Source organism: Peromyscus californicus, unplaced genomic scaffold, assembly GCF_007827085.1.
Source record: "Peromyscus californicus insignis strain IS unplaced genomic scaffold, ASM782708v3 Scaffold_6__1_contigs__length_162567912, whole genome shotgun sequence".
NCBI lineage: Eukaryota > Metazoa > Chordata > Mammalia > Rodentia > Cricetidae > Peromyscus > Peromyscus californicus.
The window spans coordinates 143,302,979-143,325,208 of NW_026294584.1; the positions used below are offsets into that span (position 1 = coordinate 143,302,979).

At 42.9% G+C, this 22,230-nt stretch overlaps 2 long non-coding RNA genes across 2 annotated transcripts; both read left to right on the forward strand.

Annotated features, from left to right (window-relative positions):
• Positions 1-610: 610 nt before the first annotated feature.
• On the forward strand, positions 611-7,453 carry LOC128099070 (uncharacterized). Its single transcript, XR_008214418.1, has 4 exons — positions 611-723; positions 2,062-2,115; positions 6,409-6,507; positions 7,279-7,453. It is a non-coding gene; the product is annotated as an uncharacterized LOC128099070 (long non-coding RNA).
• Positions 7,454-9,402: 1,949 nt separating this feature from the next.
• On the forward strand, positions 9,403-12,084 carry LOC128099071 (uncharacterized). The gene is made up of 3 exons (XR_008214419.1): positions 9,403-9,578; positions 9,910-9,942; positions 10,655-12,084. It is a non-coding gene; the product is annotated as an uncharacterized LOC128099071 (long non-coding RNA).
• The last annotated feature ends 10,146 nt before the right edge of the window (positions 12,085-22,230 follow it).

The following is a 22,230-nucleotide window of genomic DNA, read 5'->3' on the forward strand; positions in this document are numbered from 1 at the left end:
TTTTTTTTTTTTGAGAAATTATCTCTCTGTAGTCTGGTGTCCTGGAATTCACTGTGAAGATCAGGCAGAACTTGAGCTCACAGAGAACCTCCTGTCTTTGCCTCCCAAATGCTAGGATTACAGGCATGTGACACCATACCCGGCCCATGCCAGAACTTTGACTGGCTTGATTTTGTGCAAATAACCACAGCTGCTGTGAGTTGGTGAATGTAATGACCATGTCATGTCCAGAAGACAGAATTTTAGGATGTTTTTACATTCTTTTAACCCACTTCTCCCATGATGTTCACTAGATGGGAATTAATATAAATACTCCATTTAAGGCTGAGCACTCACAGTTACTTATTCTCAGGACATTGAGCAGTTACACTCATACTGCATTGATCATTGCTCATTCAAAGGGGAAAATAAAAGCCTCACTGACGAAGGTGGAGAGCATCATTAGTCTATGGGGATAACTGTAGTGAGTAGCCATTCCAGCTTTGATCTGGAAGTTCCAACCCCCATTGAGACTTCGGCAACTGTCACGCCTACAAGGCGGGGCCAATGGAGGCGCCTGGAGACCTGAGATCTGGATGGGCTGTGCTCTTTCTCTCTCTCTCTCTCTCTTCCGGGACCCTGGACGGTGGAGGTGGTGGAGGTGGGCCAAGCAGAGCTCCAGAGAACACCGCTGGACTGCGATATACCTTCCCCAGACCCCGCGACCTCCCTATCCCTTAATTTGTAAGTTACGCCATTAAATAAATCTCCTTTTAACTATGTGGAATGGCCTTAATAATTTCACCAATATCTGGCGCTCACATGGGGCAAATTCCAAAGGCCTGGGTGGCTCCCACCCTCAGCCTCCTCCACGGCTAGCGGGTACCTAAACCCGCCTGCAAAGTTCCATATAACCAGGGAACGCCTACACGGTTCTTAGCCCCGAGACCAGCGAAAGAGGCACTCCCCCACTTCCTGAGTGCCGGCTCCGGCTCCCATCATCTCGACTCCAGCAAGCTGCAGTCAGCCAAGATCACCAGCAGGCCCTGCTTTGGAGCTGTACCACCGCCACCTGCTAGCTGAAAAGTGCTACTACACCCCCCAAAACCATAATTTTCAGTTCAATTATATTTTTTTATTCCAGAATTATTTCTGTTTAGTTATATTTGCTGTTTCTACATCTTCATTGGTATAATTTATCCATGAATTGCTCTTCTACAGTTTTTTGTGGTGCAAATGAACATCTTTATGACAAGTTTTAAAGATTCTGTGTCCAGTAACTGGAATGAAGGTTCTGTAAGTCATTTACTTTCATTTAAACACAAATGTCAGACTTCAGACACCTAGCACTTACGTAAATGCCTGGTAGGTATGGTAGCCCATCTACAACCCCAGTGCTTGAGAGGTGAAGACAGGGGATCCCTGGAACAAGCTGGCTAACTAGAATAATGGAGCTCTGGGTTCATTAAGAGACCCTGCCTCTGGAAATAAGGTGGAGCATGATCAAAGAAGAAACTTGATATCAAACTCTTGCCTCTACATGCACACACATGTACCACAGATGTGTGCCTACACACATGTGAGCACTCATTCACACTTACACATACCATATACACATGCAAAAACAGAAATAAAATTATTTACAAGCTAGCTTATGTATCTGTGATGCTTTAGTTTATGTATTCTTTTCCTTTCTCTTGTTGGACCATCTTTTGCTATTTATTTTTTTCTATGATTAGGGCATCTGAAAAACCAGTTCCATCTCTCTTAGTCTTTGCATGGGCTCTTTATCTGTGGTAAATTTTCAACAGTTTGAGATTATTTTATTTTTCAAACTTACTTTCTTGCCTCCTTCTCTTTGAACTGCCTACCCATGAACTGTGTCTCAAACATGCTGCTTTCCTCCATTATCTGTGGGCTCCAAACTGGGGACATGCCCATCGGCAATCCAAATATGGTAGGACAGAAACAGTTCTCAGGTATCTGGAAGCCAACCAGAACATTCCATTCATGCACTTTGATATGTTTCTTGGAAAAGAGGGCCTTATTTGTGATGACCCTGACCAACAGGTTGTTTTTCAGTGACAGGTCCTGAGAAGGAAGGTCCAGAGGATCAGAGACAAGAAGATAGAACAGGTAAGCTTGGGAGGTCTTACTGAAGTTATGTCTCATGCCAAGTGAGCATATTAATAAATATAGCATCTTAGACACTATTGCCAGGGGAAATGGGACAGAGTCAGCAGGAAGCTAAACAAGCAGTGATACACAAAGAGAACATGGAACATCTAACGTGCATGTTGGAACAAGTACACAGTGGGCTAGTGGCTGATCACTCCTACCTTATAGGAGGGAAAATCCATGTTCCAAGGACCAAAACCTTAAGTTATTTGAGGGCTTGGCTTCAACTCCAGACTGGTCTTGCCAAGTTCACCTCTGGGCTAGGACAAAGCATTATGTTCCTTTTACCCTTTTATCAGAGCCTCTGAGAAAGTCTTGGGTAGGTCTGGCTCTCAACAGTGTGGGATATTTCCAGACCTTCTGCAGGTTGAAGCACGAGAGAGAGAGCTGCACCAGTTGCCCACCCCTTCTCTGTAATATATACCCTTGGTTTTAAAGTGAGCTGGGTCTGCAGCTTCCCAGCTAGTCTCCAAACGTCCCACAGAGGTGCTCTGGTCTCTATGGTAATGTCTAAAGCAATGCCTCTGTGGAGAAGGAAGGCCTGTAGCTTCCCGGTGAGCCATTCTGCTCATGTCACCATTGCTTTGAAGTTTTAGCCTGAAGCATAAGATCTCACCTCACAATTACTACTTTCTGGCCCATATTTTTACCTTCTTGCATAAAATTATTACATTATCACATTTTTTTCACACTAAGGAGTACTATTTCTTACATTTTGCTCTATTTTTCTATATATCCAACTCCCATTATTAACCTGGAAGAGTTGTATCAAATAGGCATCTAGTTAAAATCTTGTCTTTATTTCTTCTGGAGATACTCAATATTACTTTTACTATTGCCACACTCTAAAACTCTGAATTGTTTACAGTCATTCAGCATTTGACTTACTTTAATTTAATATCACATTATTTGTATATAACAGCACATTGCAATCTCTTTCACTCATTCTTTGTCTGTCTGTCTGTCAATCCATCTATTTTATTGTGACAAGATCAAGGTAGTTCTAAATTCTGATATATATTGTGACTAAAATATCATGTTCTCTTACACACAGACATATACACACTAATAATTTGAAAGTATTGCTCAGAAGCAATGGTTCTGTGAGTGGTGGCTAATGTAGGACAGATTGCCTGCAGATAACTACAACTTTAGAGAGAAAAGGCTTACACATTGCCATTTTATTCAAGTGGTCTTCATGAAACATGAACAGGGCTTCTCCTATTCAGCCTTAGTTACAAGGTCTGAAGAAATAATATTTCACATATACAAACAGAAAAGTGTTTTTAGAGACACTATGGACTTGCTGTAATAGTTGCCCATTCCAGGTCCAGGTTCAGAGCAATCACTTTGACTCAGCTGTACTGCAGTTGCACCCCTAGCGGTCAGCATTGGGTAAACCAGCCCTCTCCTCTGCCAGAGAGTTTAGTAATTGGAGTGAAAGAAATGTGCAAGACTGAGGAAATACCTAAAGGACAGAATGACATGAGGGAGTATGAAAAGGGTCCAGAAACTGAGGTAGAAATGTTTCAATTTGTCGTGAGATAGTATTGCATTCTGTCACTTAACTAAACTTACTAATATCAGTAACACTGCAACATTTTCAATTTGACATTATCCCTATATGGTGAAAACTTTGTGATTATCAATATTAAAAGACTTTTGGTTAGAAACTATTACATTATAAAGATTAAAATCAGGAAACCATCTTAGCATCATCAAATCAGCATCATTATCATCTTCACATCAGGGTCAGGGAAAAGTGAGGCTTTGACACTGCTAGGATTCCAGTGAGCCACATGATGGAAGAAGCATGCATTTCTTTTCTTGTGTTCTTGTCTAGCAAAAGGATGGGAAAGGGCTTGTTGAAATGGATGTAAGAAAACGAAGGTTGAGAAAGACAATGAGACTTTCCTCAATGCCACTATCCATGATCCCAAATCAAGAGACTTGAAAATTCACCTATGCTCATTGTGATTATTATCCTACAAGCCATCAGCTTGAATGGAAACCTGAAGGACAAAAGCAGGAGAATAAAGTCAGAGCAAAACCAATGAAGATAAAACACTGACCCAGCAGTAAAAGAAATGAAACCACCTTGACCCATTAGCTACAGCATAGTGATTAGACAAACAAACAAACACAGAAAGAGGGATGTGGATAGTGACCTGCTTTGTAGCTAAAGGACCAAAAGTTTGCTTTGAGAGTAGAATGGATAAAATGTGTGCAGAGCTCATTCATTCACTCAAAAATAAGCACCTACTATGTATGAAGCATTGCTCTAGATGATGAGGATACAGCTGTAAATAAAAAGGACTATCCTTTTCCTTTTAGAGTTTGTATGACTGTAGGTGTGCAGTCAGTGATCAATGAACACCTGCCTCAAAGACTATGTGATGTTGAACACCAGTAAGAAAAACATTTAAATGGAAATTAAGATTTTTGCCATTAGAGATGGAATCACATCAAGCAAGCAGAGTAATCATAGCAGGCCTTTCTGAGAGATGATGCTGGAGTCAAGAACTAGAAGTTGCTAGGACTAAGGATGAATATCAGAGAGATGAGTCCTCTAGGCAGCTGGACCTGCAAATGCAAAAGGAGAGCATGCCTGTGGTGTTGTAGGGGAACATGCATGCCTGGTGTGGTGTGGAGATCAAGCTAGCAGGAATGGTGACAGACAGAAAGGGGTTTGCAAGACATTCCATAGGCACATATGTTCAGGGGAGTCATTGAAATGCTTAGAACAGCGGTGATGGCTTAGCATTCTGAGGATACCAATCAGGTACTTCCACATAACCAATGTTCACATGGCCTCTTCAGTGATTAATGTCTGTTGCGTTCAATCTAATTTCATACAGAAGAATCCCAACAGGACACATAGCCCATCTTTTAGGACAGAATATCTATGCAGTTTCTTATATCTTAGGGGTAAGAAATAGAGATTTCTAAAGTCATAAAAATAACTTTTACTCTTAGTTAAAATAAACAAAAACAAAACAAAGCAAACAAAAAACACTTTCAGGGAAAAGGGAAGGGAGGATGGAAGGAAGGAAAGAAAGAAAGAAAAAAAGGAAGAAAGAAAGAAAGAAAAAAAGGAAGAAAGAAAGAAAGAAAGAAAGAAAGAAAGAAAGAAAGAAAGAAAGAAAGAAAGAAAGAAAGAAAGAGGAAACAAAACTACCTTTATTAAATAGTGCCCTATATCAGACACTTGGCTTTGGAATTTATAAGAATTGTTTCATAAATTCTAAAAGGTTGTGAAATAGATATTGCTCAGACATTTCACAGATGGGGACATTTATGGTTTATGTAGGTTAAACAGATTGTCCTACTATTATAGTGGGCTGCATTATATTACAATAATTTAAAATATGAGTGTTCTTATTCCTAGGCTTTAGTAAAAACTATCAAAATGGTGACTGTATGATGCTTTCTCTATTTTACAAAAAACAATGGATTTTCAAAGGTGGAGAGATTGATAAAAGAGAAATATGAAATAGCACACACAAATAGAACATGAAACATGACGTGTTAGGATTATTTACTGGACTTTGTCACTCTCTGTTAACACTAGTGTTCAGGAGAAATTCTAGGCTGTTATAAATACCAGTCTCCTCATATTTGGAGTATCCCTGGGAACTTGGGGTCTTCTCTGGTGTCTGCTCCTGTCTCCTTTTCCAGCAAACAGCATGTCCCCCACAGCAGGAATTGATGATCCTTGGTCCCGTTCCACAAGTCCAATGCACTGGGTGTTTCCTTCCATGACAGTCTTGTATCACCTCATCGTTGCTCACTGTCAGCAGAAGATTGCTTACAGAACCTCTGCATATAAGCTCAAGTCTCTTCTATAAAATATGGTATTTGCACAGGATGTATGTGCATATCCCTGTGTGCTTTAGATAATCTCCAGGTTGCCTGCAGCATCTAAGATGATCTCAATGCCATGCAAATAGCTGTTAAAAGTATTTGTCTAAAGAATAATGATGGTGAATATCTGTTTATGTTTAATAGATTCAGCTTTTATATGTGTGTGTGTGTGTGTGTGTGTGTGTGTGTGTGTGTGTGTGTGTGTATGTGCATGTAAAACGGTGCACACAGAGTGTAGCACGATCTCCAGTTTCAGCCACTCCACTAAGAGTGCTGGAAAAAGTCCTTGTAGTTAAAGGAAGTCTTTTGCAGTAACAAAATCACCTCTGACTTTTATCCCAGATGCACTCAAGTGGTTTTAACAAGAGTATTTTTTGCACTTCCTAGATGCCTGTTGGTGCCCACGCTGCCACTGGGTGGCTCTGAAACTTGGCTTTGCTGGGCTGACCCTTCTGGTCTTGAGCCTGACTGGACTCAGTGTCTCAGGTAAGTGAGAGAAGAGCTTTAGCTTAATGATTTCCACATAAACATTAGTCCTCTTCACAGCACTTGGCCACCTTGAGCCTAGGGGGAGGTCAGTGACATTGAATGTTACTGGACAATATCCTGTGTCCTCTGTGGAAACTTCACAATTCTTCCACGCTCTTAATTTTTCTGAAAACCATTCTGGGTATGACATATGTGCATCCAGAATTGTAGAAAATAAAAGTCACAATTGTGACAGAAATATGACAACAAAGAAAACTAAAAGGCCCCATATTTAGCTTATTGCATGCCTGCTAAACCTTCCCTTGGAGTAGGTGTGATTGAGGATGAGCAAGCTCAGGTGAGACTGGGAGTGGCTGAGAGTTTCAGCAACACCCACAGATTGACTTGTCAATCAGATGATATGCAACCTCAGAGCTGTTTGAATCCATGTGTTCTGTGCTTTTCTTGTTCATATATCTCCACACTTGTCCCTTAATCCAGTTTGCTAATATTTATCTTCAGTTACTTTGTCTAAAGTTAATTAATATAGACAAAATATAATATGAATCCTTTGTCATTAATTATGATTCATTGACAAATATAGCATTAACCTTGTCCCAGCATGTGCTAATGAAGCAACTACTGTGTGGAGTTGATTGTGGTGCAGCAGGAACAAGGCAGAAATAGAACATGTCTTCTTTTTACTCGAGGGAGATCAGCCATTCTAACATGCCTGAGAGACTGGCACCCACATCGGGATAAATGCTTATTTATTTCTCATATTCCCAGACCTTGGGCTGAAGGTCTTGCTGACAGCTCTGTGAAAGATGCCATTTTGCTGCTCATTGAATATGAAGAAGTGGTGTAGAAGTAACCATCTTATTCAATAAGAAACACAGAGCCAATACAGAGATGAAAGCCAAAAGGTCAGAGCAATAGCTAAGAGCTAAAACCTTACCCTTCACTGTCGCTGTTGTCCTACCTCTCCGAAAGAGAGTGACTTCCTGTCTGTCTTTTTTTATAGAGTTTCTGTTCTGCCTTCTCGTTGTAAACCCAACCACATGACCTCCTAGTCACTGCCTGTCTGTACAGACCTCCAGGTCTTCTGTGGTTGGTATTGAGATTAAAGGCGTGTGTCTCCATGCTGGCTGTATCCTTGAACACACAGAGATCTACCTAGTTCTGCCTCCCAAGTACTGGGATTAAAGGCGTGCACCACCGCCACCCAGCTTTTGCTATGGCTTGCTAATAGCTCTGACCCCCAGGCAACTTTATTTATTAACATACAAATAAAATCACATTTCAATACAAATAAAATATCACCATAAAGTGGTAAATTGTTAAATAAAATTGCTCATTTAGAACATAACACTTTCTTGAAGCTATGTCGACATCTCTGGACTTTAATCAATTGTCTGAGCCAGTAGAGACTTGGATTTTAGGCAACTCATAATTAAAGAGACTAATAGGAATAATGAATTAATAACTGAACATAGTGAGATGAATCAATTAAAAGTATGAATATATAGAAAGCAATTTCATGAAGCAGAGAAAATTATGCTGGTGGGGAGCTAGGAAGGACTTCAAATAGGAGTAACAGTGTTTTAGAAGTTTAGTAGAAGAAAATATGTCATAAACAAACATATTGTAGCTTACATCTCTCACTCTAATCTTTGATTGGAGATTCATGCATGTGGTGGTATTGTGTTCCCCAAAATATTGTGCACCCTAATAAACTTATCTGGGGTCAGAGAACAGAACAGCCACTAGATATAGAGGCCAGAAAATAGTGGTACATACACCTTTAATCCTAGCATTCCAGAGGCAGATCTCTGAGTTCAAGGCCACACTGGAAACAGCCAGGCGTGGTAACAAGAGCCTTTAATCCCAGGAAGTGAGCCTTTAATCCCAGGAAGTAATGGCACAAATAGAAAGGTATATATGGTGTGAAAACCAGGAACTAAGCTGGTTAAGCTTTTAGGCTTTTGAGCAGCACAGTTCAGCTGAGAGGCATCCAGTCTGAGGAAACAGGACCAGCTGAGGAATTGGCAAGGTGAGGTAGCTGTGGCTTGTTCTGCTTCTCTGATCTTCCAGCATTCACCCCAATACCAGGCCCTGGGTTTGTTTTTATTAACAAGACCTTCTAATAATTCATGCTAAACATGCAGAACTGCTTAAAGGAAACAACAGTTATTTTCTATTGGATTCTATTTCTATTGGACTAAATCATGTATCAGCGGAGAAGATCTGGAAGTGCATAAATGGCTTTATTTTAAATCCTGATCTGTAAGTTTTTTTGTTTGTTTGTTTTTTATTTTTGGGTTTTTTTTTGTTATTGTTTTTTGAGACAGAGTTTCTCTGTGTAGCTTTGTGCCTTTCCTGGAACTCGCTTTGGAGACCAGGCTGGCCTCGAACTCACAGAGATCCACCTGCCTCTGCCTCCCAAGTGCTGGGATGAAAGGCTTGTGCCACCACCGACCAGCTTCTGATCTATAAGTTTTAAATGAGCTAATTTGAATAGTCAATTCACATTCATTTTGCTGAAAATTAAATTTTGTAATTTTAATTTAGTTTATAAATTCTTGAGAGGGTCAGAGTAGGCTGAAAAGACAATTCCAAAATTGGTTGAAACTTCATGTACAAGTAGACATCAACCCTTTATAATAATGTAATAATGTGTGTGTGTGTGTGTGTGTGTGTGTGTGTGTGTGTGTGTGTGTGTGTGTACTTACAACTGAATTTTAAAGGACAAGAAATAGATTAACCCCCTTAGGTTTAGAGATAAAATATTTTTCGATGTCAATCTGGAATACATAGGTCTTCTTTTTCTTTCTTTTTTCACATACACACACACACACACACACACACACACACACACACACACACACACACATATACTTACATAGAATTTCTTTTTAAACTATTTATTTGTTTTATGTGTGTGTGGTTGAGTGTATATATGTGTATCATGTGCATGCAGGAGCTCACAGATTTCAGAGGAGTGCATCAGATTCCCTGGAATTAGAGTTACAGATGGCTGTGAGCTGCCCTGTGTGCTGGGACTTGAACCTGGGTCCTCTGCAAGAGCAGTAAGTACTCTTAACCCCTAAGCCATCTCCCCAGCCCCTACACAGAAATCCTTAAGCAGTGTTTTTAGAGTTGTGGCAATGAAGTTGCACCATAGTGTATCATGAAATATATTTCTCTAGGTAGAATCAGTATAGATATTGCTGTTTAAAAATATTTTCATACATAGTAAGGTTTCATTTGTGTGTGTATGTATCTCTGTGTGTTTCTTAATTGTGCTATGATATAAAATGATTGCTTAATTTTGATTCATAGTAAGAAAGTTATTATAAGTAAAGAAATACATGTAAGGCAGAAGATTTAGCTCAGTTGCTTTGTGATTTTGTTCTTTAGATAAAAGGATCCTCTGAAGATGGTGGTGACCAGGTAAATTTGGAGGCTGTTATGCTACAATAGAAAGAGATCAGTCAAACTGGCTTTTGTTTTAACTGGACTGAGAAAATGGCTCAGGGTAAAAGTTCAACCCCACAGTTCATTCCACAGAACCCATATAAAAAGCCAGACACAGGAACACACATCTGTATCACAGATGGGAAGTGGAGACAGGAGAATCACCCAGAAGCACCTGGGCCAGTGAGCCTGGAGTACACAGCACAGTGGTAGAAACAAGGTAGAAAGAGAGCTCCCCCTCTAAATTGTCCTCTGACTCCTACACTTGCTCTAATCCTTCCCCTTTCTCTTTCCTCCCCCCCCTCTCTCTCTCTCTCTCTCTCTCTCTCTCTCTCTGTCTCTCTCTCTGTCTCTCTCTCTGTCTCTCTCTCTGTCTGTCTGTCTGTCTCTCTCTCTCTCTCTCTCTCTCTCTCTCTCTCTCTCTCTCTCTCACACACACACACACACACACACACACACACACACATACATAAAGTAAGTATTTGTTTTAACTCCCTGAGCTCTGGTTTTCAGGTAAGGAGACATGAGAAAATAGAGGCAATGTAAAAATTCTTCAAGCAGGATCGTTTGGGGAATTAAATGAGATAATGTTAAAGCTTTATAGGAAGTCTGGCTGGGGAAGCCCTGGGAATCCATTGAAGGTTTTTTTTTTTTTTTTTTTTTTTTTTTTTTTTTTTTTTTTTTAAAGAAGTCATTAATTTGAGCAGATTGGCCTTAAAAGAGGATCTTGAAGATTGAAGAAAGAAGCTTAAAGATGAAAAAATAATGTAGGCTCATTTACAGATTCCCAGGTGAGGGAAGTTCATAGCTTGATTAGCATGCCGGATACTAGTGTGACATTGAATTTGCTGCTCAAGCCCAAGGGGCTCCTTGAAGAAAAGAACAGCCGCAAAGATCAGCTGTGAGGGAGCCCCGCCTACTGCCTGATGTGTGGCATCCTCTGCTGGAGACAGGCTAGCTTTGAACCCACCTTTTCCTTGTGATCACCCCAGAAGATGCCTGTGTTCGTGCTTGACTTCTGGTCTCATTCCCACCTGCAGTGATCACAGGAACCCTAGGCGTGGGACAAGTGTGATAAAGCAAAGACCTACCAGCTCTGGAATGAGACAGGTAGGAACCTGATTCTGTTCCACATGAATTGAGGTTCTTTTCTTCTCTGTATCTAATTCTTAGATCCACTGTGTTCAATCTGTATGTTGAATACTTAATGAGCACCTACTGTGTATAACTGTTGTCATACATTAAAGCCTATCTGTAGCACGAATTGTTAGAAGGTCTTACTAATAAAATCAAACCTGAAGCCAGGTATTGGGGTGAATGCTGGAAGATCAGAGAGACAAAACAGGCCACAGCTAACCTCACCTGGCCAACTTCTCAGCCCATCCTGTTTCCTCAAACTGGAAGCCACTGTGTCCTCATATGAATGGATCTCAGCTGAACTGCTGCTCAAAAGCCTAAAAGCTCAACCAGCTCTAGTTCCTGGTTTTCATACCTTATATACCTTTCTGCCATCACTTCTTGGGATTAATCCCAGTCACCATGCCTGGCTGTTCCCAGTGTGACTTTGAACTCACAGAGATCTAGATGGATCTCTGCCTCCCAAGTGATAGGATTAAAGGCGTGTGTGCCACCATTTTCTGGCCTCTATGTCTATCTAGTGGCTGTTCTGTCCTCTGACCCCAGACAAGTTTATTAAGGTGCACAATATATTGGGGGACACAATATATCACCACACATATCTCAATGGTTCCCTACACATTAGCTGGTTATACCCTATGTTTTTAAGGAAACTGAAGCTCACCAAAATGAAGAGGCTTTCCCCATGATCACATGACATGCTAGTAGTAGAACAGGGAGTTTTCATCTCCCATCCCAAACCTTCTCCTTTTTGTACATCAGTGTGAAGATTTTTGCTGAAAGAATTCTTCTATCTGTAGGACAAACATAGTATGTACTCACTCGTAAGTGGATACTAGATGTGAGGGAAGGGATGGCCAGACTGCAACTCACAGCTCCAGAGAGGCTAGCTAACAGTGAAAGACCCTAGGAGGGTCACATGGATGACCCAGCGGAGAAGTGGATGAGAGCTACATGAGCAGACTGGGAGTGGAGGGGGTGGCAGAGGGCAAGGTGTGGGGGATGAGAACATAGGGAAATAGGAGGGTCCAGCTGGAACAGGGACAGAGTAGGAGGGCAGGGAGGGAGATACCATGATAGATGAGGACATCATGGGAATATGAAGAGGCAGGGTGCTGGGGAGGCTTTCAGTCCACAAGGATGGCCCCACCTTGGTCTGCTAGCAGTGGTCCAGAAGGTGCCTGGACTGATCTACTTTGGTGACCGGTCTAGCGAATAACCTAGGTGTCATCATAGAGCCTTTGTCCAGTGACTGATGGAGGCAGATGCAGATACATGGCCAGGCGCCAGGCTGAGCTCCGGGAATCCAATCGATGAGAGAGAGGAGGGATTCTGCAGGTAAGGGACGTCGAGATCATGATGAGAGGATGTGCAGAGATGATGGGACACACTAGTGGAAGCCCATGAACTGTGGACTGGTAGCTGTGGAGCCCCCATGGGACTGGACTAGGCCCTCTGGATATGGAAGACGGTTGTTTGGCTTGAGCTGTTTGGGGGGCACTCAGGCAGGGGGATCAGGATCTATCCCTGGTGTATGGGCAGGCTTCTGGGAATCCGGTGCCTGTGGTATGACTCCTTGCAGAGCCTTGGTGCAGTGGGAAGGGGCTTGGACCTGCCTAGGCTCAGTGTGCCAGGCTCTGCAAACTCCCCATGGGAGACCTTGATTTGGGGGATGTGGGGTGGCTTGGGAGAGAGGGCTGGGGGGTGGGAGGAGGGAGGAGGTGGGATATGGTGGTATTTTATTTGTCTTGAAATGTGATTTTAATTTTATGTTAATAAATAAAGTTGCCCAGGGGTCAGAGCTATTAGAGCCATAGCAAGAGCATGGCAGTCGTGGCGCACACCTTTAATCCCAGCACTTGGTAGACAGAGCTAGGTAGATCTCTGTGTGTTCAAGGATACAGCCAGCATTGGAGACATACGCCTTTAATCTCAATCCCAACCATAGAAGACCTGGAAGTCTCTACAGACAGGCAGTGACGAGGCAGTCATGTGTTTGGGTTTACAACCAATGAGAAGGCAGAACAGAAAGACTATATAAAGACAAACATACAGGAAGTAGGTTTTTTTCGGAGAGGTCTCTTGGCTTAAGAGGCTAGCTGCAGGGTAAGGCTCTTAGCTCTGATCTCTTGGCTTTCTTCTTTGCATTGGTTCTGTGTTTCTTATTTAATAAGACGGTTGGTTACATCTACAGTGGGATCTGTGGATGATATGTGGAGTGATTAGAAAATTTCCTAATAAAGAAAAATGAAAAAAAAAAAAGAGAGAAAGTATAAAGAAGTTATGGAGAGAAAGCCAAAAAGCAATACTCCTCCATGTCCACTGCATCTTTTCTTGACTGTTGAGTTCCTTCCCTATTTGAGTTCCTGCCCTGATTCCAGTTTAGGTTTATGGTGGTTGAATAAGAATGGCTCCATGGACTCAAGTATCTGAATACTTAATCAGCAGGGAGTGGCACTACTTCATAGGATTAGAAAGATTAGGAGGTGTGGTAACTCTCCTCATACATTTCTACTTCCCTATCATGTCCATGTATTTCACAAAGCCTCTGTTGTCCTCCTATGGACCCCTTTCTGGTTTCATAGCCTCCCTCTCTCTCACACTCCCACACTCCACACATTTTACATATATTCTATGTATGTATGTAAATTTAAAAATAATATATATATATATAACTTAAATAGATTATATAATACATGTATAAATTAAAGTCTATAAATTAAAATCTAGGATCTTCAGATGAAAGACAATATGTGGTATTAGCTTTTCTGAGTCTAGGCTACTTCACTTGATACAATAATTTCCAGACCTGTGAATTTTCCTGAAAGTTCATTTTTCTATATGGATGAATAAAATTCTACTGTGTCTTTTTTTTATAACATTGTCGTTATTCATTCATCCTTTGATGGATGGTTAGGCTGATGGCATTTCTTCATTATTGTGCATAGAGCATCTGTAACGTGGATGTTCAAGTATCTCTGTGGTGAGCTGTGAAGTCGTCTGGGTACATGGTTGGGAAGAACAAAGATTGGTCATATGGTAATCTATCTTTAATTCTACTGCGCTCAGTCTTTGCTTCTTCCATATTTCCTACAGTGAGATTTGTAAGTCAGCTTTATTTATAGTTCGGTAGTGTTCAGTGTCTGTCAGACCTGTTATAAATACTTGAGAAAACACTGTTGATTGGGTTTGTTGGCTCATTATTGTAATCCCAGTACCTGGAGGATTAGGTACAAGGATCACTTTGATTTCAGGCAAGCCTGTATTCCACAGCAGGCTACAGGCCATCGTGCACTTCACATTGTGATTGTTTAAGGGGTGGGAGCAGGAAGACTAGAAAGGAAAGATTGCGTGTATTTTCAAGTAAGGCAACAATATTGCTTGACACATGATTGTGTTTTGCACAATGTTGCACAATACCTTTGTGCTGGTTAGGTTTTTGTCAACTTGATAGTCATCTGGGAAGAAGAAACCTCTTCTGAGAAAATGCCTCCATCAGATTGACCTACAGGGAAATCTGTAGGGCGGTTTCTTGATTAATGATTATGGTGAGAGGGCACAGCCCACTTTGTGTGGGCACCCTTAAGTCAGGTGGTCCTGGGTTACATAAGAAAGAAGGCCAAGCAAGCCATGGGGAGCAAGTCAGTACGAAGCACTCCTCCATGGCTTCTGCTTCAGTTCCTGCCTTGCTTTAGCTCTGGTCTTGTCCTCTCAATAATGGCCTGTGATTGGGATGTGTAAGTCAAATAAACCCCTTCCTACCCAGGTTGCTTTTAGTCATGTTGTTTACCACAGAAACAAAACAAAAACAACCTGGTTCTGTGAATGTTTGATAGCTTTCATTTTATTAATACCATTCTGATAAATGCTTATAAGTATCTAGACATTTTATGCAGGAGTTGATTTTATGAATGGACATTTTTATGCAATTTCTTTATTTTTGCTATATAAAATCTTCATAGTTCTTAGAGAGTGTTGATAACCTAATAGCCTACACTACAGTTAAAAGGAAATGGACAGCTCCATTTGTTACTACAGGGAATTGCTCAGCAGAATGGTAAATAGATTAGAGGTAGACCTAAATGTGGATGGCAGACAGCTCTGCCATTTAGTATCTGTGTAACGTAAGAAAGAGTTACTGAGATGGTTAACACTGATTTTCAACTAGACAGGATCTAGAACCACCAAAGACACAAAGCCGTGATGGTCTAGATTATCTTAGCTGAGGTGGGAAGACTCACCCCAGACAAAGAAGTTACAGATTATTATCCTAATATATACATGTAAAAGTCCTCAACAAAGTACTGCAGACTCAATACCACCATGCTTCTATATGATTATATAGCAATATGAAGTGGGATTTCTCTCAGGTATGCAAGTTCAATGTAGCTGGAAGAAGATTTTAAATGTCCTCATCATGAAGAAACAATAAGTGTTTGTGGGGTGATAGAGTAAGGACCTAATGTGATCAACACCCACTATACACATGTATTGGAATATGATACCACATCACACGTATGTATACAATTATGGGCCAGTTAAAAACATAAAACTGCAAAAAATGAAATCAATTCATGCAGTTTAACACACTAGTTGTCTAAAACGATAAATAACATGATTACATTAATAGATGCAAACTAAGAACAGAAGGAAATGACTTCAGCTTGATAAACAACATACTTGAAACACCAACGGCAGCACCATTCTCCATGGTGAGAAATACAAAGCTTTCTCATTAAGATCGGGAACTGGAAAAAGATTTCAGCAACTTCTGGAAAAAGATTTCAGCAACTTAGTAACCGGAAAATGCAGTAGGATGATGCATTAGTTACCCATCTCATCACTGTGACAAAGGGCCCAAGAGAAACACCTCAGGGAGGAAAGATTCACAAGGGGACATACTTCATAAGGGTTTCAACCCACCATGGCAGGGCAGTGTACTCCCTTACCCCATAGGTCCATTGCTGCAACTGAGACACAATGGATATGAAGCACAGGCTGCCAAAGGCGTAACGGCCACATGGATCTCTTGCTGTGTTTATATTTACATGTAAAGGGGATATTTTCTAAAATATTGAACTACGGTATAGTAAATACATAAAGCAGTGGTGTGCTTATGAGAAGTATGAAGTGCTGTGTACTGTGTACGATGTGTGTTATGCTTTCATCCAGCTGTGCAGAACTGAAACAGCTGGACTGAGGGGCTTCCTTGAATCAGTTAACCTCCCTGTCTCACCAGCTCTCAGAAAACTTTAAAGAAATTCCAGATTGATCCTTTGGTTGATGCAATAATCCCAAATTAAAGAGGACTAGGTCTCCTGACTACTGCTAATGGTGGGATTTAAGCCCTCCTCCAGGAACAATGCTGCTTCTGTGTCAACAAATGCAAACTGCAACAAATGCAGACTTAAGGAACAGAGAAAAAAGTCAATGACAAGCCTCCTTCTACAGATGTGCTTTGGGATTGCTCCCTCTCAGGCTCCTCCTCTTCATCACTCCTTTTCTCCTTATTATCCTCACACTTATGCTTTCATCCTGTCTTTTAAACTTTTAAATGAAGTTCTCCCAAGATCAAATCACTGCCGTCACTCGGTCACTAGGTCCACATTAGGACAATGGCTACCCTGGCTAGGTTCCCCACTGTGTCCCCTAATCTTTGGTTTCATCTTATGAGCTACAGCCCCCTGTCTAATGAACTGTTTTCAAAGATTTATTTCTCTAGAAGCACATAACAGTGGTCATCCAATGTTAGTTTTTCGGCTGCGTTTGTTCTTACCCTGCAAGGAAATGCCATGAAACACGACAGAATCCGCTAACAAGAGTTTTATTAAAGGGACAGAGAGTGAACAGGCCTGCGGGAAGCACGTGTGTGGAGAAGAAGAAGGAACCGGGAACATGGTGCCAGATTTTAAAGGCTGGGCGTGGACAGATCAGCGTCACTACTACACGCAAGCGTGTAGATCACATGGCCACGCTATGCACCTATGTGGCCAATGGGACGTCACGGAAATGGCTATCCTGACCTGGACCTGGCTAGGCGGAAGTGTCCGCCAGGCCTATGCGAACACGCCTGACCGTGGGGGCTTGTTGTAAACCTTTCATCCCTGACTCTTCCTTTTTTAAAAAAGAAAAAATTGTGGTTGACTGGGTATGGGGGCGACATTTCTCTCAAAGACTGCTTCCAGCTGAATAGTGGGCGTTGGTTGGCTCTTGGGGGGAAGGGGATAAGAAGTCCTGGGATGATGGTGGGCAGGTCCTGGAATGAAGTTCTGCCATCCCCTTGTTCTGCAGCTGTCCATCCATGCTGTGGCTAGGAACCTTCTGTTTGACAAGATACTGTTGACATAAAAAAGGCTTAGAGAGAAAGAATCATTATTATTTTATTTTGGAGTTGGCATTTGTCTGAGGTAGATCTGGCCTGTCCAGATAGAGACATGCGATATTTACCTGAGGTAGATCTGGCCTTAGTACTCTGCTTAATTTTTATCTGAGACAAGTCTTATTAGAGGTAGTTTATTTAAGGCACCTGTTTCCCTTATTAGGTTAGCATTTAGGAAATTCAGGTGATCAGTTGCTGAGTATTGAACAATGATAGATTATTGTATTACATTATTCCTTACCGCCTGGATATTTTTGATGGTCCTTTTTGCCTCCGGCTCTGTGTGGCCCTGGTTGGGAAATGAAGGGGTGATACCTTATTCCTCTGGAATTGGTGACAAGGCAGTGGATCCTGATGTCCTCTGGAGCTTGAGAGTGAGAGGCCCTGTTTGTTTCACTGTATATGAAGAGAGATTTTTCTGGGATGGAGGTGAGATAAAAGGTTTTAGATGAGGAAAACCCTCGAGTTTAGCAGCTGTAAGAGTCACAAGAATTACCTTGAAGGGTCCCTGCCACTTAGGGGGAAGGGGTGAAGGGTGCTGGCCTGGAGGAAAGAGAAGAACCTGATCCCCAATGTGTATTGGAGGTGGACAATTATTGTCACACGGCTGAGGTAATGAACAGTCTGCATAGCTCCATAGAATAGACCTTAGGTGATATAAAAGGGGAGTTAACAGGCTATCTGGAACAGTTGGAGGTTTGGATAAAAGACCTGGTGTTAGAACTGGCCTTCCATACATTAGTTCAAACTGAGAGATTGAAAGAGGCTTTTTTAGGGAGAGCCCTGAGCCTGAGGAGAGCTAGAGGCAATAATCTTACCCAGTCGAGATGAAGTTCCTGTGACATCTTAGTAAGAATAGTTTTTAAAGACCGGTTGGTACGCTCCACCTTTCCTGAGGATTGAGGGTGGTATGGGATATGGAAATTCCAGGGAATAGTTAACACCTTAGCTAGTGTCTGAGAAATCTGAGAAGTGAATTCTGGGCCATTGTCAGACTGGAGAGAAGCAGGGACTCCGAACCGAGGAATAATTTCTCGGAGAAGGAGGTCTGCAACTGTCTGAGCCCGCTTATTAGAGACTGGATATGCCTCCACCCAATTTGAAAATGAGTCCACCATCACAAGGAGATACTTAACTTTCCTGATGGTGGGCATATGGGTAAAATCGAGCTGCCAGTCAGTCCCTGGAAGGGAACCTCTAGCCTGGTGGGTGGGAAAAGGCTGACTCCTGTACTTGGTATTGGGATCTGTTTTTTGGCAGATCTCACAAGAGGCAGTAATAGTTCTTAAGAACTGTAAATCCTCAGAGGTGGGCTGCAGGTGAGCTTTTACGAATTGAGACAGAGCAAGATTATTAGGATGAAAGAGCTGGTGTAGATAGGAAAGAATTTGTCTAGTGTCTGGAGTTCCCTGTGAGGGTGTAGGCTGTACTGTATGGATTCCCTGTGGTGGGTGAGGTGAGACTTGGCCCTGGAGGGCCGCTGTCCTGGCTGCCTGGTCAGCCCGGTTGTTTCCCCTAGAGATGATAGAGCTATCGGTCTGATGAGACCGGCAGTGGACAATTCCTATAGCCCTGGGGAGGTGGGAAGCCTCCAGCATGGCCATTATTTGGCCTGAGTTAGATATGGATCCCCCTTTTGGTGTGAGAAGGCCACGCTCCCTCCAAATAGCAGTGTGGGACAGGAGGATATGAAAAGCATATTTGGAGTCTGTGTAAACATTTAGAGATTGTCCCTGTGCCAATTGGAAGGCATGGGTGAGAGCTATCAGCTCAGCCTGTTGGTTAGTGGTGTGTGTGGGTAATGCCTGTGCTTCTATCACTTCAGTGTCTGACACTATGGCATAACCCGCTTTACGGGTCCCTTCATATAAGAAGGAGCTGCCATCTGTGTACCAGGTATAAGTAGCCTGAGGCAATGTGCCCTCCTGTATGTGTGAAGGGTGAGGTAGCAGCTCTTCTAAGGTTTCAGTGCAGGAATGAGAAGGAGAATAGTCAGCGTTAGGTTGAGGAAGGAGGCTTGAAATATTGAGAGGTGGACAGGTTCGGAAAGTAAGCGTCGCATCCTCTAGTAATGCCACCTGGAGAGAAAGAACTCGGGAAGGAGGTAAAGTTTGTAAGCCTTTATAAGTTAAAAGATGGGACAGATTATGGTGAGAGAAAACAGTAATAGATGACCCAAAGCTTAGCTTCTTTGATTCCTGAATAAGGAGCTCTGCAGATGCTAAGGCACGGATGCAAGGTGCCCAGCCCTGACTGGTAAGGTCTAGCTTCTTTGACAGATAGGCTACAGGTGCAAAGGAGGGTCCCAACTGATGCCCTAGAGTTCTCAGGGCAAATCCCTCTTTCTCTGCTACATAGAGGGAGAAGGGACGGGTTAAGTCTGGGAGATAGAGCGCTGGAGCCTGAAGAAGAGCCTGTTGGAGCTTTTGGAAAGGTTTAGTGACAGGATGAAGGAGGGGCTCGTGTGGCGAGCCCTGAGCTGCCTCATATAAGGGGTGAGCAAGGAGAGAAAAAGATGGAACCCAGGACCGTACAAAGCCAGCTATTCCTAGGAAAGACAGAATCTCCTGTTTAGTAGAAGGGACTGTGAGGGACTGGATTAGATGCTTCCTGTCTACAGTAATAGCCTTGTGAGTTGGAGTAATGGATAGACCTAAATAGGTGACCTGGGGAGTTGACAGCTGAACTTTAGAAGGAGATACCCTGTAACCCTGGCTGGATAAGAAATTTAGGAGAGTAGAGGTGTTAGTTTGGCTAATCTGTAAGGATGGGCTACAGAGCAAGATATCATCCACATATTGTATTAGTTTAGAGCCAGGGAGAGACAGAAAGCAGGTCAGAGGCCAGAGCCTGACCAAATAGGTGTGGACTATCTCTGAATCCCTGTGGCAGAACAGTCCAGGTCAGCTGTGTGGACAGGTGGGTGTCAGGGTCAGTCCAGGTGAAAGCAAAGATATTTTGAGACTGAGGACTGAGAGGAATAGAAAAGAAGGTGTCTTTGAGATCTAGAACTGAGAAGTGAGAGGTTCCTGAAGGGATAGTGGACAGGAGAGTATAAGGGTTAGGCACTACAGGATGGAGAGGGACCACTGCAGAGTTAATGAGCCGGAGGTCTTGAACCAGGCAGTAGGTTCCATTAGACTTTTTAACTGCAAGTATGGGAGTGTTAAAAGGTGAAGAGGTTAGGCGGAGCAGCTTTTTCCTGAGGAGGTCAGAAAGGATAGGCTTAAGTCCTCTTAGGCTCTGGAGTGAGAGAGGGTACTGAGCTTGGGTGATATACCTTGCAGGATCTTGTAGTTGGATAATAACAGGCTGATGGTGTCTAGCAATAGAAGGGTTCTGGGTATCCCAGACTTTTGGGTCTACCTGAGAGACTGGTAGGGGAAAAGAATGGTTAGAGTCAGAAGAGTGAGTGGCTAGGAGGAGAAGTAAAGGAGCTGCTGGCGCCTCTGGGATGTGGCAAATGTGTGGAGCGAAAGAAATGGACGCTCCTACCTTAGCTAGAAGATCCCTCCCCATTAAATTTACAGGGCAGCTTGGCACCACTAAGAACGTGTGTGAGAGGGATGCCTCTAAAAATACAATTGAGTGGTGGTGTCTGATGAGGTAGATAAGGCTGTCCCCCAACCCTGACAATAGGGAGACGAGCAGGAGAGGTGGGCCCCCTAAACTCTCTCAGGACAGAGTAGGTAGCTCTGGTGTCCAAAAGGAACGAGATGGGGCGCCCATTGACCTTTATAATTACCCTAGGTTCCCTGTGTGAGATGGGAGTGGCCGGGGCGGAAACCGGGCAGCTTCAGTCCTCGCTGTAAGCCAAGCCTACAAAGTCAGCTGGAGGGTGGTCTTCATCTGGCGTTCTACATCACTTGGGACATTAGGACAGTCAGCTGACCAGTGACCCTTTTAGTAACACTTTAGACAAGGCTTTGTCGCTGCCCTTTGTGGACCGGTGGTGCAAGCCCAGGCCCAATGGCCTTCTCTCCCACACTTGAAACAGGGACCAGACGGCTTTCGGGGAGCCGGTCGGACAGTGCTTGCCAGCATCTGGCAGCTCCTTTTATGGGCTTTTTCATCTCCCCCATGGTACACCTTAAATGCTATCGCCAGCATATCTGCCTGTGGAGTTAGAGGGCTGTTCTCCAAACGTTTAAGTTTATCCCTAATGTCAGGGAAGCTCTGTGAGACAAAGTGGGTCATTAGCAGCTGCCTGCCCTCAGGGCTCTCCGGATCTAAGCTAGTGAACTGAAGTAGAGCCTTGGTGAGCCACTCTAGGAAATGAGACGGATTTTCGTCCTTATCTTGAATAACCAGTTTTAGTTTTTCATAGTTTACTGGTTTTAGGGCAGCCTTATGGAGACCTGTCAGGAGACAGGTAATAAACCTATCTCTGGCTAGACAGCCACCCTGGGTGTTATAATCCCAGTGTGGAGCCCCCACGGTCAGGTGCATTCGCATATGCCTGGCGGACACTTCCGCCTAGCCAGGTCCAGGTCAGGATAGCCATTTCCGGGTCAGGGCATCTCACGTGACCAAGATCCGTGACGTCCCATTGGCCACGTAGGTGCATAGCGTGGCCATGTGATCTACACACTTGCGTGTAGTAGTGACGCTGATCTGTCCACGCCCAGCCTTTAAAATCGGAGCCATGTTCCCGGTTCCTTCTTCTCCACACATGTGCTTCCCGCAGGCCTGTTCACTCTCTGTCCCTTTACCTTTAATAAAACTCTTGTTAGCGGATTCTGTCGTGT